This window comes from Anguilla rostrata, chromosome 19 (assembly GCF_018555375.3).
Source record: "Anguilla rostrata isolate EN2019 chromosome 19, ASM1855537v3, whole genome shotgun sequence".
In the NCBI taxonomy this organism is placed as follows: Eukaryota; Metazoa; Chordata; class Actinopteri; order Anguilliformes; family Anguillidae; genus Anguilla; species Anguilla rostrata.
In genome coordinates, this window is record NC_057951.1 from 9,853,531 (window position 1) to 9,870,594 (window position 17,064).

The following is a 17,064-nucleotide window of genomic DNA, read 5'->3' on the forward strand; positions in this document are numbered from 1 at the left end:
CAAGCTTTCCCACACAAAGACCACAGTTCTGTCCCTGTCTGTGGTTGTAAAGCCTGAGGAATATCATTTTACCTGTTAGCCAAGTCTGATAGAGATGGCACCAGAACTACAGGCCTTAGGGGACCTGTGCTGCAGACAGCATTATGTCACACGCTTTACTGAGTCTCAGATTTCTAAGTGCTTTAGAATGACAGGGATGGATTTGGCATTATTTGGTGTGTTCCTGGATGGGGGAATCAAAGTTCTGTGCCCCCCCCCCCCCCCCCCCCCCTTTATGGATTCAAGATCAGCTGTCCTTAACCCTAAAACCGAAAGCCATCCATTATGTGGAAAAAGCTGAAACCAATCCAGATATAGGATACAGCTGGAATGCACAGGGGTGCTGTGTGTAACCCAAATCTCCAGCGCTGTCCCAGGAGAGCCAGCCGGAGGAACAGTGCAGCACACAGCAGCCAGCCGGCTCACACGGGGGTCCTGCATTCCCCCCGAGTCACATCACCTGCACCCGCATTTCAGCTAGACAGGTCTATGAGAAGTGTGTGTGTGCGGGTGTGCATGCGTGCGGGTGTGTGGGTGTGTGTTGTGTTTTTCATGAATGTCGGTGTGCACGTACGTGTGTGTGTGTGTGTGTTACGGTAAATCCTGCTAATATGCGGTAACGCATTCATTTCTATTATTCTTACGTATTGGGTTACTATCCAAATGTGATGGGGTATAGATTTTAATGGGAATAGTTTTTGAAATGATCAAGACTTTGAGTAGTGGTATGATACTTGTGCATTGAATGTGTGTTGTTCTATACTTAGATAATTTTCTTGTGTTATTAGTAAGTGAGCCTGTTTGCCCAACTTTTTAGCCGGCTCATCTACTTGAGACAGAATGCATCTTGCACATACAATACATTTCTTCAAATGAAATTAGCTAAATTTTATCAGTTCGATTGTGCACGTAAAAACCTGGTAAATACTCATTAAAAATAACTCTTAATTTAAAAAGCCTACAGTTCCCATCGGTGTACAGCACGCCCTTTGTTTATGTGCAGGATTGAAACAGTTTTTCCATCCATTTGCGGGCCTTTTGTGTCTTAATAAAATCCGGTAAAGCATGAGCTTGGGCCGTTCTGGGCCAGCTGAACAGCTTGGCTTTGATGAGAGGGACACTTGGCCAGCACTTGGCTCAACGGGTCCGAGACTCCCTCTCAATGGAGTCCCGGCGGTTTGGAGTGTCGCTCCTTCAGGCTGGCGAGCGCTCGCCTCCAATCAATCCAGTAATTCATTCGCTGGGAGCTCGTTCCCTCCCCGGACCGGCGAGCAGAGCGCCCGTCATCCCCCCCCCCCCTCCAGTAAACAAACACAGCTGCTGATGTCACAGCGCGGGGACGCCGAGGCGTCTTCGCCACGGCGATGTTCGCTGTGTTACCGTTGCCAAGGCGCCGGGTGATGGGGAGGTAACAACAAAACGCTGTGGGTCCGGAGGAGCCGTCTGTCCCGCCTACGTGTGTGTGTGTGTGTGTGTTCACAAATACCAGTTTTACACACACACACACACACACACACACACCACACCTGGGTAAAAAAATGTATTTTAAAAAATAGCATTTAAATTTTCGGTAAAATTTTGGAAAATGCCTGCAGAGCCCTTTAGAAATGCACTCTATTAATAACCAAAATCATAGAATCATATTTAGTACTTTATATTGGTGAACAGAGATGTTTCTCTTAAATTTGTAAGGGGCACTGTTCAAAATCTCATCAAAGACAACAGAGCACATTGTCCTGGAGAAAGTGCTTAAGTCCCGGAAAAATAAAGTTATTCTATTCTAATGAAGCCATGCTGCATTATTAATGAGAGCTCTTGCAAAACATTTCCAGTCACATATTATGCTGATCACATCACGGCTGTTGGTGTACACAGTGAGTACTGCCATGCGGTCTAAATTAGGATTTATACATTATATGATAAAAGTTCTGACTGCAATATTTTTGAAGAACATTATCTTCCAAAAAAAAAAAAGATTTCCTCAACTGAAATCAAATTCTGCTCTCTTCTGTACATACATTGTAATGTTTTTAATGATGTCACAGCATGATGGATATATACTGAAGATGAACCATAACCTTTTAACAGGGAACTTTGACCTCACAATCGATAAATATTGAATTTTTTACTGATGGTTATTGATTGGCTGAGGTCCGTTGCAGGTTGACTAATTTATACAGGGGGCCACAGTGTGGCCAGTGAGAATGTGTCTCCTTGTTAGTGAGTGGTTTAGTGTAAAATCTGCCTTGCACACGACATTGTTCAGGCCTTGCTTTCCTTCTGTGCCAGCGTGACGTTAGGCTCGTAACCTCATGCTGTCGAAAGCCTGACCAGTTTAAAAAACCCTGAGGCAAACTGCAGTTGTTGTTGCTGTCGCTCTAGTAGTTTGATATCTATGGTTGTGATTGCCATGCCAAAATGCTATGTGGGCACGGAACCGTGAAATCTTGCTTGTGCGCTCAAACAGACATGCAAACGCATATGCATATGATCTGTCAGTCAGGGCAGGCAGCAGCACTTAGACTGCGAGGTAGCGTTTCAGCAGGCCCTGTTGTGATGGGTGCGGGGGACAGCGCGATCCACGCTCTGTTCCAGCACTCTGTCCTCCTCACATCTTTTCATTCACTGCACCTGCAGCCACTGATCACACAAAGGAACGTGTGTGTGTGCGTGTGTGTATGTGTGTGTGTGCGCGTGTCTGTGTTTGCGTGTGTGTACGTGTGTGTGCGTGTGTGTGTACATGTGTGTGTGTTTGTGCGCGTGTCTGTGTGTGTGTTTGTGTGTGTGTGTCTGTGTGTGTGTCTGTGTGTGTGTATGTGTTTGTGTATGTGTTTGTGCGCATGTCTGTGTGTGTGTGTGCGTGTCTGTGTCTGTGTGTGTGTTTGTGTGTGTATGTGTTTGTGTATGTGTTTGTGCGCGTGTCTGTGTGTGTGTGTGTTTGTGTGTGTGTGTGTGTTTGTGTGCGTGTCTGTGTGTGCGTGTGTGGATGTGTGTGCGTGCGTGGATGTGTGCGGTGAGGTGTCTGAAATGTATCCCCCCTCATGTTTTAGACGTGCAGGGACGAGTGTGCGGGGAAGAGACAGGGAAGCGAAAGGCTAAAAGCCCAATCCATCAGTGGCCGTGGCAGTGCCAGAGAGGTTAACAGAGCGGAATGCACAGACCGGGATACTCCACTCATCCAGCCCCCCGGGCGGGCGGGGGGGGTAGGGCGATGATGAGAGATGATGTCATCTGTGAACTTTTACAGAAACCTCAAATGCATTCCTCCCTCCAGGCGACTGTTAAATTGAAACCCCATGCCTGAGTTAACATGGAGAAGTCTTCTACTTATGAATATGCCTGAAGTGAGCTGTGTTGCTTCTGAACTGTGGCCTGAAAGCCAGTGTGCTCATTAGGCTGACTGTGCAGTGCTGTGTGGAGGAGTTTTGTGAATGCCGTTATGCAAACCAAGGACTGATTGATTGGAGGTTTGCTCAGTCAATAGACTGTGAATGTGGTAAGGATGGGCTTGTGTTCCATTGCCAATCGCATCATTTTTCCATAAAGATGAAAGGATAAAATGGAGCTTGGGCATCCTTCCATGATGCTGAATCCTCCGTTTCCCTGGAGGTGTTGCACTGGTAGGCAGTTCTGTCTGCAGAAGTACTTTCAGGAACACGTCGCGTTCAACTGCAACTGCTCTGCACACATTCCTGAACACAGCGTAATAAAACTGCCCACTAGACTTCAGTCTGCTGATAATGCCTGGCTGCATTAGATTTGCATGTGTAAAAATCTCCACTCTCTGCCGGTCAGTACTCCCGGCCTTTTGTAGTCGTGGCCGTTCAGCCCGACCAATCGTACGCCTCGCCTGTGCCCGTCTCTGAAGGAGCGCCATCGTAGAAGTGGGCGTGTCCCGGGCCCCCCGCTCCTGTTTGGACACCTGACGGCTTTCTAAGAAGCGGGGCGTGGAGGGTTTTCTGAGAGCGTGCACCAGCTCAGTGTGCACGTGCCCCGTTTCGGAGCTAGAGCCCCCCTGACCAGAACCCCCCCCCGGGCGCGCGTACATAAATTAGGCGGCCGGTTTTGGTGGGACGGCCCCGGGCTGGGCCCTGACATTCTACCCCTGACCCGGGAGGAGGAGAGGTGCGGGCGGTGATTTAGTGCTGGGCGTGCCGCGGGCCCTGGATACCGCTGCGGGACGGCCCCCTCTGACCGCCTCTCGCTGCCACGGGCACGGCGGCGAAACCTGAGGCTGTGTGCGCAGGCCACTTTCAGAGCAGCGCTGATAATTACAGTGGGGCTGAGGATAATGAGAGGGTGTCCACTGTGAACCTGTGTGTGTGTGTGTGAGAGAGAGAGGGAGCGAGAGAGTGTGTGTGTGTGTGGGGGGTGTGTGTGTGTGTGTGTGTGATGGTGGTGTGGGTGGTGGTGGTGGTGTGTGTGTGTGTGTGTGTGGTGTGTGTGTGTGTGTGGTGTGTGTGTGTGGTGGTGTGTGGTAGAGGAGTGAGTGTGTGTGTGTGAGAGCGAGAGAGAGTGTGTGTGTGTGAGAGAGAGTGTGTGTGTGTGTTTGTGTGTGTGTGAGTGAGAGTGTGTGGTGGGTGTGTGTGTGAGAGAGAGGAGGGGTGTGAGAGAGAGTGAGGTGTGTGTGTGTGGTGAGAGAGAGAGTGGTGTGTGTGGTGTGGAGAGAGTGTGTGTGTGGGGTGATGTGTGTGTGTGTGTGAGAGAGAGTGTGTGTGTGTGTGTGTGTGTGTGTGTATCTGTGTGTGTGTGTATGAGAGAGAATGTGTGTGTGTGACTATGCGCCAGGCCAGTGGAGGTCAGGAGGTGCTGGAGAGCTGGATGAACCTGCTGGGGAGGAGTGGTGTGAGCTGGACTGACAGCCCATTGTGCTGCAGAGTCTCCCCCCCCAGCTGTCTGCAGGGGTGTGCTGTGATCCCCGCGGGCGAGCGGCCCGTTTGCAGGCTTCGCCGATCCGCCGGTCGAACCCGCCGCACCCGGGCGGTCCCCTGAAACGGTCCCGGAGAGCGAGCTCAGACGTGGGAGCGCACGGCGCGTACTCCGCCAAGGTCGCGCGGCGTTCCCGTTCTCCCGCCGCCGTCCTCAGAATGGCTGTTCTGGAGCGGCGTGTTCAGAAACGCCGTGTTCAGGTGCGAGGTATTAAAGGATTACAGACCCGCTTTGGTGCTGGCACACATACAGAACAGGCCCCTCGAGCCTCGCCCAATAGAGAACGGCACAGCCTATTAACAGAGGTCACCCAGATAAGCCCCTCCCCCCACTGGCTGACAGGCAAATCCCAGACAAAGAAACGTGAGCTTTTTTCCCCCCTCTGCTCTATTCTTTGATGAAAATGAGCCCGCCTGCAGCATTATCCTTTTCAAGAGGAGGGTTTTTGCAGTGTTTTTTCAAAATTCTAATTCAGTCTTCTAGAACTCCATTGCTTTTAATTGCCAGCAGTGATTGTTAGGAATTAGGACATAGCAGTTCAGAACATTCTAATCACATATTTGTGGTCTTAAAGGGTCAAAGAAGGACAGCAGATGCACAGATGTGTCCACTGTATGATGACAGGCAGGAGATGGAGTGTAGGAGGGACAGAACGGTCCTCTTTACATGGAAACGTGGTGAATCAATAGTGCCAAAGGCTAAAATCTGCAGAGCCTGGGCATGAGCAAGGATCCTTTTACAAATTATAGATTCATTTCTGAAGCCTCAATATCCAAATGTCACTCTGTGGCTTGCACATGTGAGGTCATTTTGTATAAAAAAATATTTACTTTTAATGTATTTGTGACAGTTAATTCAAAATATAAGTTTTGATAAATGTAAAAGGGTTCTGAGGGTTATAATGAGCAGACATGACGTGAAGATGTGTTGAAGAGTATTTTATCACATCGACGGAGATGTATGTGCTCTGTCTTGATGTTGAAATGTGGGCGTTGATGGCAGATTGAAGTGGATTATGGGATAGCTGGCGCTAAACGGCGTTTGATGCGGTGAAGGGTGAAGTGACGCTGGGAGTGGCTTGACTCCTCACAGGATCTGCTCGTCTGCGTGGCGGGTAATCCCAGTGACTCGCCTGAGCGCTGACAGCGTAATTAACTCTGCGCATTAATCCAGCGTTCGGCCACCCGGGCCGCCCGCACGCCATATTAGGAGAGCGCGACGCCGGGATTAGGGGGCCGGTGTGAACCGGAGGAAGTGCTAACTCAGTCCAGTGGAGACGCCTCTATTTTCAGCTCAGAGGCTCATGGGAAGGGAGGAGGCGCAGCACCGGGTCTGATGGAGGGGCGGCAGATTGGAGGGGAACCTCCTGACCTACTGAGCGCGCTCAGAACCAGGCGGCGCGCGCGTTAGCCTCACTGCGCTAACAGCTAAAGGAAAAGGTGTGCCGCTGAGCGTGGCTACTGAGCTCGGTCACCTTTTATAAAAATCTCTCTTTTCTTGCACTGCTTTTGGATTGATGCCAGCGCTTTATATTTTAAGTCGTCCTTTTGTGTTGCCGCTGCTGCTGCTGACGTTGAAAAATCAAGTTCTGCACCCGAAGGTTGAATTGGGACGTGCTGTCTTCCTTGTAGGCTCGTCCCACTGCATCGTGGTCAGCTGCCGTAAGGACCAGTCACCTTCACACTGGTGCGAAACGCCCTGTCGGTTAAACTGAGGTGACGTGCGTTTCTCACTAATGGCCGATGCTGATTCGTGCTTTTGAAAATACGCCAGCGGAGACCTTAACTGCCCGATCCACACGGACGCTGTGCTGAAGAGCTGTGGCGTGTGTGTCGCATCCCGTGTGCCCGTGGACCCCCTCTTAGCAACCAGCAAACTCTTTCCGCCACTCTCCCAGCTATTAGCAGTTCGTACTATATGTGCATCGACGTCAGACGCCATTATTCCCGCTCCGTCTTTCACATAATGCAGTGTACCAGCTTTACCCTGAGGGCTTAGTGTGCTGAAAAGGGTTAATGATTTATTTTTAACTGTATTTATTTCTTTATTTTGCTGTTGCGGCGTGGTGACCGTGTCCCTGCTTGCTCCCGCGCTGAAGACGCTGTCAGTCTCTCTGTGATTAGCGCCGAGGCTTTAATCAGCTGCGGTGCAGCTCCGGCATGGATCGCAGGCTGTGTGTACGAGCGGAGCTTTTCACAGGCCTGAGTTAATGCTCTGTTTGTGTGATCCATTTGCCAGTGTTAGGATGCCCCCTCCCCACTTGTGTCCTGTTTACTCGTGTACTGAAAGCCAGGTACACGCAGTAAAATGTCAAGCGTTGATTCAGCTCTGACAGAGTGCGTACGAGTCCAGGGGGGTAAGTTGGTTGAACACTCGAGATCTCGGGAGTGCGCTGTGTTTGCGGGCTCAGCACGTGCTTTGGCGCACAGCGTGGCGTTGTGGAGGCCGCTGGATGTATGGCCTCTCAGCGACGCACCGGCCAAGTGAAGTGCACAGCCCCGCTTGGTGTGTGTCGTACGTGCCTTTCAGCCTGGTGTCAGGGGAGAGAGGTGGTGACAGTTCCCTACACGCACACACACACACACACACACACACACTTATATACACATGTACGCGCACACACACACACACACACACACATACACACGCACACACACAGGTACATACACACACACACTTATATACACATGTACACACACACACATCACACCACAGCTGTGAGCGTGGAGAGCTTTGGCTGCCCGCGCGTGTCACATGCGCTCCCAGGCCCCTCGCTCAGCTGTGTGTGCTGCAGGCGGTGCACAGGCACCCCGCGCCACCTGTTCCGCACACACAGCTCCGTACAGGGGGGTCACTGCGTGACAAAGGAGCGCGGCCGTGGCAACCGGGCCTCATTCCACCATCGCATTCCATCTGACGGTACTGCGGGAAGAACGGTGCGGCGAATTCCCGGGAATGGGGGCTCAATGGCGAAAATGGGATTTCCCTTGTTTCACCCCTGTTTCACGTAGGAAGCTTGGCTGCGTTCACAGACGCTGAGGACAGAAGGGAGGCTGTGTAACGGGCCAGTGTGTGTAGTACGGCTCCCACGCGCTCTCCCACCCACAGCCCCAGCACTTTACCCCATATGCCTTTAGTGGCCAGTCTCCTGAAGGCCGAGGCCTGCTCTCTTCTGCATTTGTGTGGCCGCTGGCGAGCACGTCTATTGCAGGGTTAGCTGAGCCTCAGCCAATGGGCCTACAGATAATGCCTTATCCTCCTACGTAAGCAAACCAGGAGTGCTAACGCAGCGTAGCCTGTTTGTAAGAGCAGCGTCCACCGCGGATCATTTTATAACTCCGAGCGGGGTATTATTAGTGCACAGCGCCGCGCTCGACTGAAACAGGATGCTAATTCACCTTATTTTTGCCAAGAATTGTTTTTAAGAATGAAAGTTTTTTTGGCAACTTGGTGTTTGGCAAGTTGCTCTAAACGCCGCTGCCGCTGCCCACGGCGAGCCGTTCGCTGATTAAGCAGCGATCACGCTCCTGAGATCTCAGATACGTTTCCTATCGGCCCATTTATTATGCCGAAAAGAAAACGCAGAATAATTACGTGCTATTAATCTGCAGCGCATTCTATGAATATTTCATTCTGTGAATTGTTCGTTATTTTACGGTCTGCGCTTCATTATTTACTCAAAGGCTATTCAAACAGGCTTTGAATATGAATGATTCAGTCCCGCAGTGTTTCCACCTCTGCAGCAGGGTCATTCAGTCTGGTGTGCTTACAGGCAGGCTGCACTGTAGCTAAAGGAGACCGGCACCGGTCCTCTGCAGATCAGACCATGAGCTTACGCAGTATGGACTGAAGCACCTCTCTGGTACACAAGCTCCGTCTGTGAAACATGTTTTATGGGCCCGTCCATCTCTGTCTATCTAGATGTAATTTCAGTTAAAAAAAAAAAAAAAAACTTTATACACACTCATCTTGCACTGAGACTTAGTGCTGTGAACCTTTGGTAAATTAGATTTTCCCTTTAGTGAATTTCGGGCAGGTGAAATGGTAAGCGGCTGAAACACGAAGCCCCCCCGTAGGGCTTGTGAGAATGCTGGCCTGTCACTGTTGCGTTCTTTCCCCTCTCTGGCTGTCAAAGCGGTGTACAGAGTAACCTCTGCGCTGAACTGTCGTGCGGTTCTATGGGGATGCAGGATCTGAAAATAAAAGGACATGTGGCTATGACTGTCTCGCCTCCCCCCCCCAAAGTGAAATGGCCTCTTTCTATGAAAGAGAGTTTGGGGGGGGTGGGGGTGGTAGGGGGCAGTGGTACAGTACGGGGTGTGTGGGCTATGCACCCACAGGCATTCACACCCCCTGTGTAACAACAGACCACAGCAACCTCACCTTTCACCCCCCTGCAGGCACACACATACTCACACACAGATACACACACACACACACACACACATACTCACACACACATACACACACATACACACACACACACACGCACACACACAGTGGAGCGTGCGTCGCCTCTTTGTTGGAAACTGGAGCACGAGGGGCTTCTGCCCCCTTTTCTGCCTCTCTGGCGCTCTTGTTCTCCCATAATGGAGTTAAACAGCGAGGCAGAGCAGGCCACACAATAACAGAGGGGGAGGGCAGGGAGGGGGTCAGCTGTGTGGGGCAGGGGCAGGATCAGGGGCTGGGGCTGGGACTGGGACTGGGGCACGTGCGGGCCGGGTGGGGTTCAGCTGTCTGGGGTGGGGCATGTTTCAGCTGTGTGGAGCAGACGTGGGCCTTAAAACCTGAGCCCAACTGCCATCAGCTGTGAGTGAGCTGCCCTGAGACTGTGTGACTGCTCCTCTGTTTCTGACTAAAGCCCCGACCCCCTGGCATGCTCTACTAGCGCATGATTGGCTGTAATTTACACTGGGGGGGGGGAGGGTTACAGTCGACAGGGCCGTCCTCGTCTCATCTCACAAGGTCTGCTTTGTTCGATTAACTTAACACTTCCGGGTTAAACATGGGCCTTCAGTGCAAACACTGACTTTTGTAAGTCGCTGTGAATAAGAGCGTCTGCTAAGTGATTGCAGTCTAAGGTAACTGGCAACACCTTTGTTTAGTCTAAGGATATAGTAGCGATGGGATGGATCTGCAAGCACGATCGCCCTGTCTGATAGGGCCTCCTGACCGCGGCCGGCCCCGTCCGATAGGGCCTCCTGACGCGCGCCGGCGACCGGGCGATAGGGCGCTCCTGACGCGGAAAGCCTGTCCCATGCAGGCCCTGGGACGGCGCCCGTCGATAGGGCCTCCTGACCGCAGCCGGCCCCGTCCGATAGGGCCTCCTGACCGCGGCCGGCCCCGTCCGATAGGGCCTCCTGACCGCGGCCGGCCCCGTCCGATAGGGCCTCCTGACCGCGGCCGGCCCCGTCCGATAGGGCCTCCTGACCGCGCTCGCCCGGGGGACGCGGAGGAGCGCCCAGGTGTCAGCGTTAATTAACAGCTTTGGAAATAGCCTGTAGTTCTGCAGGCCCCGGGGACGGGCTGCCATCTATATAGGGGAGCTGAACCCCGCTGATGTATTTGTGCGCGGCACGCAGCATGGAGGCCTGGCCTCGGGTTCCGGCCCGCCGCGCGACGCCCTATTTAGGTCATTGGCAGTGCTGGGAAGGAGAATTTCATGCCTCCATAAATCTGGCTCAGGCTATTAGTGCAGCTGCCTCAAATCAGGGGTTTGCGTTCCCCGAAACGCCGAGCGCTGGGGGACAGGGGGGAAGGGGGGGGGGCAGCCGCTGTAACGTAACAGCCAGCTGTCGGGGGTGGGGGGGCAGATGAAAGGCTTTCGCTCAACTCCTGGGCTCTGCCTGAAAAGCCACCCACGCCCCCACCCACCCCGACCCCCCCACAAACGCCCGCTGACAAACGCACAGCGCATCAGGTCTAGGGTTGCCAGATGCCCACTTTTGGACCGGAATGGTCCGGTTTTCTAATTATTTGGACAATATAAATGTCCAGTCTCTATAATTGACTGAAATTTGACTGCTGGTTTGTAATTCATTTCTTCTGTCTCCACTTGTTGCACTCTTTTCTTTCCTTACACATATATGTATACGTACGTGTGTGTACTGTACAGTACAACATACAGAAATCCTGTATAGTATATGTACTGTACATGCATATATACATATATGTAGATTATATGCAGTATTTAAATCTGCTTTTGCACTTTGATGTGAGAGAAGTCCACCCAAAACTCCAGGAACGTGCTCTGCTGATAAACCAGTGGTCACTTACACCTTTGGCAAATTTTTCGTGTGGGAGGGGCTCCCGATGGCGGTAGTAATTCCTGCGAACTCCACCTTTGAGAGAAGTGTGACTGAAAGTTAAACTGTGACTAGAACCTGCCGGACCAGATTGATATCAGAACACACCAGATTGCTGGAAAACAAACCTCACAAACTCTGACATTCCAGACACTGGCAGAGTAACAGTGTATCTGCGGCTGAGGCTAATAACAGACGGACAGCTGTGGACAAATTCTGCGAATGTCAGAGAGGCAGTGCTGTCACAAACTGGGCAGGGTTTATTAGTGTAAGTAGATATAGATGGAGAGTGGCCATGTTAAGAGGTGGGGGTTTAAACTTGTTTCATCTGTGATGATCTTGTTTCATCTCGTGTTATGAGATGTGATTCACTGCATCGTCATTCACATGGCATAAATGGTTGATTATTATGGGATGTGCTGGTTTCCCCTGGAAACCGCCTTACACAGGGACCAGTGCTGCAGCCGTGTGTAGGTGGCAGACGCATAAAGTAAAGCAAGCAGCCGTCCTGCGTGTACCATGCACAAACTGATGCTGTGTTCTTACCTGGCGGAACAGGTGAGGCCAGCTGTGACCCTGGAGAGAAGCCGCCAGCTCTGCGGCTTTCTGCTGTTACTCAGCACAGCACAGTCACCCCACCTGGTTCCTTCAGTGTCAATCATGATGCTAACGGAACAAAATAAAAAAGATGAAAAGAGAAACACAGGACTCCCATCCTCAGACCCACCGGCACCACTGAAGGCTAGCCTCAGGAGTTAACCCAGCCCCTCCCCGTGGCCACGGGTGGCTTTGAGGCCTGAAATAAAGGCTTGTGGGGGTTTCAGCTGTGTCACTGCAGGAAGGGAGGCGGAGATGGCGGCTCGGGGGCTAATGCGATTAGCCTAAGCGGCTGCCGAGCCACGCTTTCCACGGCGGGTGTGTGCGAGTGAGGGGCCGCGAGAACGGCGACTCTGACGCGGCGCGGCGCGGCTTGACCCTCGCCCGTTTTTACCGAAAAAACGCCGGCGCTCAGATAGCCCCGCCGGTCGGGCGGCTCCGGAGCGCAACCGCGCTGAAGATGACCGCCCGTTTTGGGCCTGTTCCCTCCGCTGCTCCTTCAGCATGCCGATGGAGGCCCCGCTGCTCCTTCCCTCGTTAACCGAGTTCCTTCCCCCTTTTCTTTTTTGGTGACGTCACCCCTCGAAGGACGTTGACACCGTATGCGGGTCACGTTTTGAAAAAGAGCGAATAGTTGCGATGGTTTATTTTTAACTTTGCAATAAAAAAAGATAAAAATGCAAAGCAGTGACGTAGTCAGGCGTGAACTTTTTTTGACTTTGAAAATGTTGCATTTTACCAGAGGGCAAGTTTATGATTGAGATGGGGCCCCTCTAACACGCACTTAGGGACTAAGGTGAGAAATGCATGTAATTTATTCATGCATGTTATATACATTGACAGTAAAAAATATTCAGTCCATTGTCCCCTGGAATATTAGAATAATACTCCAATATTAGTTGATTTTTTGTTAGCAGAAAAAGTACATTTCATGCTCCGGTCTGATGTATGTGTTATCAGCAGTGACTTTAAGGGCAAAAATACAAATGTGTCTGTCAGACGAACGACTGGAGAAGACATTGTTCTCTGTGTGCAGCTGCACATCCAGATGCTTTATTTAGAACAGGACGAGTGCTGTGTGATTTATTAGGAACCGTGGTACTCTGTTTATTTGCTTGTACACTGCAATTAATGGGCGTAGTTTAGAAAGTGGTTTATGGGAAACTGTGCCACACTGTCTTATTTTATTATTATTATTTTTTAAAATAAAAACAGAGGTGGCCTAGTACTGTATGTGATTGGCCATATCGTCACTCATCCACCCATTTGCGACAGCAAACCACCCTCCACCCCTCCCACCCCCGGGTGCAGTCAGTCAACCAACTGTGGCCTGCACCAGCTGTGTGTGATCTGTAGTGGTCTGCTGCAGTGTCTGCCGCTCGGCCGGTGGGTTGCTAAGCGATGAGCCCAGGCAGCTGGCTCCGTGTGCGGCAGTCACGCGTGCTGGTGCGTGTGAAACGGGGAAATGGCACAGTGACGGGCGTTCCAAAATGGGAGAAAAAAGAAGTGCGGAGATTTCCTAAAAAAGTTCTAAAAATGTGCAAAAGGTCCAATCGCCTTCGTCCTTGTGGTCAGACGTCATCCACACCTTGCGCTTAAAATTAAAGCTAAGTTTCAGTTTTTGCCAGTGATGCATGTAGTATAGAATATTCAGCTTTCGGGTTCATTTCATTCATTTGCACCACTCAGAAGAAAACTAGTGAGGAGGTTTCAGTTTACTCTAAAAATCAAAGCACCATTAGAAAAGAGATGATCACATGACTTGGTCCTACAGTGTGATTGGTTGTGGTTTCAGAGAGAAGTAGGGCTTCTCTCTGTCTGTGTCAGAGGAGTGTCATTAATTGCAATGTTAAGGTGCCGCGAGGAACCCCTGCCTCACCTGCAGTATGGATGGTGGTGATGGCCTAGCTCATGCTACCGGAACTTTCTATGCAGTCGATCATTTCCTGCTCTTGAAATTAGAAATTTTTTAATTAACCTCTTAGATGTGGTCGCTGATAATTTAGTATTCCTGAGCGGTGCAAATGAGACACTTATGCCCTCACAGTGTCAGTAGTAAATATTGTATCCACAGTATTTGTTTATTTATCGAATGATGTTAACAGTGATAAAATGAGCAGACAATCAGGCCGTGGGAGGCAATGTCTGGAATGACCTCACTCTGCAGATTCTGCACACTAAGACCTTTGCTGTCAATCCTTGACATGGCATTAGGTTACAATGCAGGGATTACTCCGCAAAGATCCTTTCCTCCCAGGATAGCACGGGCTGGGTATATTTAGCCGGGCTGGGACGCATAGCCAGGATGCCTCTTTGTCTGCCAGATATGAAGAGGCCGCGTCTCTGCATTGTTCCGGGCGGGCGAGCGGGCGGGCGGGGGCAGGTACACGCGTGTGCGGCCGCAGCGGTCATACGTGTGCTGGCCAGCGCTCCGGGTGGCGGTTCATTCATACCGTCCTTTACCGCGTGCCACGTTGGTCACGGTGAGCGACTCTGGGTGCGCGGCAGGAAACCGCAGCGTGTGAAAGGTGCAGCCGTGTTTCGGCTGTGACTGCGCAGTATAAAAAGGAGGCCGGACTCCATGCCGTACGAAGACGCCCTTACCTGTGTGCTGCCCCCCTCCCTCCCTCCCTGTCCGTGATCAGCCTGCAGGTGCAGTTAAGCTTTCTTAAAAAATGAGTGTGCGCTTTATTTTTGGGAGAAGAAATACAGCTCAAGTTTGCATGAGGTCAGTTTTATTGCAGTCTGCTCAGTCGCAAAGCACATTAAAAAAAGATTTAAAAAAGTTCTTCCCGGCTAAATAAATTAATTTATCGCATTACCGACAGCTCAGGGAGCCGTGATGTCAGCATCTTACCTGAGTTACATCATCGCTCCCCTGACGGTGCTCTCTCCGCTCTCAGCGAGGCCTTCTTAGCTCTGCTTAAGCTCTGGCCTTGCTCTGACCTTGCTCTGACCTTGCAGCGGAGCGCATGGCCTCCAGCTGCGAGGGAGGGCCTGAAATAGAAGCGCCCGGCGGCGCACGGACCGCTAACAGGAGAGATGGGTCAGGCTTGTGCCTGCAGACTAAACAGCGCTCCCTTTCCCGGGATCAGCTGGCCGCTGTCGGTACCCTGACCTCTTCCATTATGAGCGGATGCCTAAAATGATCCCAGATCAGCTCTCCTGCTGAGGAGCTTCAGGCCCACATCTTGAGAGGAAGTGACTGATGTTCCCCGTAGAATTAAGGCTGTTAATCTGCGTCTGTGCAGCAATTACTGTCCGTCTAGTTTGTTTAACCCTTTGAAGGGTAGACTTTTCTAAGTCTGTGTTCCAGAACACCATTGCTTTCAATTGCCAGTAGTGATTGTTACATCAGCATTAGAATGTTCAGTTAAGAGTTCAAATGTTCTTAACTGAATTAGGACATTCTAATGTTCCTTAGAATGTTCAGTTAAGAACAGTTGAATCATATATTTGCGATCTCGTGCCTTAAAGGGTTAACCTTTCTTATCACTGTTAATTTAATTTCATCATTGTCATATTCAAGCCAGACCCGTAATGTTTCAATACATTCAGTATAAGCTACCATAGTGCATATAGACTGCACGTTGTAGTTGTCTGTGGAAATGTACCACTCTGGGGTTAGACAGGGGACCCTTGGTTTCACCCGGAGGACCCAAAAAAAGCTTTCTGTGATTTATGCATGAGCAGACCCTCGGGGGGGGGGGGGGGCGCGTGGAATGAGACCCCAGAAATGTGCCTGGTCCAGACGAGCGCTGGGCGGCATTAGAGGAGCTCAGCCTGGGCTTGGGGGGGCGGGGGGCAGCCTTGCGACTGGACCCTGCAGCTGGGGGGGGGGCCGTGTGTGGATTTGAGGGGGGTCGCCCCACTCAATTAGCGCCTCTCAAAGCAGGGCTATTTCTGAGCAGCTTCATTCCTCACACCTACGACAGTGTTCTACCGTTCCAGTGTGCTGAGCGACACAAGACTGCCGTGACCCTTACCTTCAGAAAACACTCGCTCAGGCAGAGAGCACGCTCACCGCGCCTGGTCATGGGGTTTTCTCTTCTTTTCTTTCTTTGTTTTCTTGTTTCATTTATTTGGTGCACACGTGAAATGACCCTTTCTTTTCAACGGTATTAAAAAGTGTATTACCTTTTAAAAGCGCCTTGCTAATAACCAGGAATGATAGCGGGCGTACTCATGTGCAAATGGCTTTTCTCTGCTCGTGGAATGTTAGTTACATTATCAGCAATGCGTTTTGGTTGCTGGACACATTTTCAGAATTAAAAAAAAAAAATTAAGATTAAAAAGAACTCACCAACTCAGACTCAAAAGAAAAATAGAAGCAAAAAGTACATTTAAAAAAGAATGTTTTTGAATGCATGCGTCTAAGGCTCCTGTAGGCCTCTGAATATGGAGCAGTGCATGCTGGGAGTACGGGTTGTTTTCGTTTCCTCCTGAGAAATGCGTTCCACGTGCAGGTCGAGCCCAGCGAGCTCGTTTGGCTTTTTCGGTGCCCTGGTGTCACGGTGGGCGGAGCCTCAGGGTTCAGTTTCCCCATCAGTCAAATCACAGGCTCCGTGTGGAAACGCAAACTACACGGCAGAGGCATTCTGGGTAGAATGTCCGAGACCGACGCCCTAGCGGATGATTGATCCGCCTCTGGGGTCCGCGGCACGTGTACCGCCCACGCTCTGGAGGCCAGCACATGCTCCTCTTCCTCAGAAGGGAAGAAGAATCCTCGGCAGCCTTGAGCACTTTAAAGGGGCTTGAAATGAACACTGCTGTCCTGTTGGCATCTCTCTCTCTCTCTCTCTCTGTCTCTCTCTCTCTTTAACCCGCATGGCTGCTCTTTTTGCAGCCGGCGAGATAAAAAAGCGCGCCTTGTGAAAATAAAAAACTGCAGAGCGCATGAGGCCAACTGTCCCCTTTCCGGCGCGGGGTGTGTTTTAGCGTTCAGCCCTTTGGGTCGGTTAGAGGACGTTACCTGGTTACCAGGCATTCTGGTCACATGCAGTCGTGGCACCTGAAAAAAACGCACTGCTTTGAAAGCAACTTTCCGAAGCCATTTTCAGCAGGAACACTTGCGGTTGCGTTTGCGTTTGAAAAGGGACGGGACTCAGCGTTTGATTGACAGCCAGGAGGCGGTGGTGAGCCGGCCAATGGGAGCTGCAGTCTCAGCGGAGCTTTGACAGGCTGAGGCCTGAAG

At 51.1% G+C, this 17,064-nt stretch overlaps 1 long non-coding RNA gene across 3 annotated transcripts in view; it reads left to right on the forward strand.

The window, feature by feature from the left end:
* Positions 1 to 17,064, forward strand: part of LOC135246136 (uncharacterized) — a 45,004-nt gene that overhangs the window by 4,058 nt on the left and 23,882 nt on the right. The window contains exon 3 of one of the 3 annotated variants that reach the window (XR_010327513.1): positions 11,832 to 11,965. The exons of the other annotated variants lie outside the window; for them this stretch is intronic. This is a non-coding gene — a long non-coding RNA (uncharacterized LOC135246136). Of the gene's footprint in view, positions 1 to 11,831; positions 11,966 to 17,064 lie in introns of those variants that run through there. 3 annotated transcript variants of the gene reach the window in all.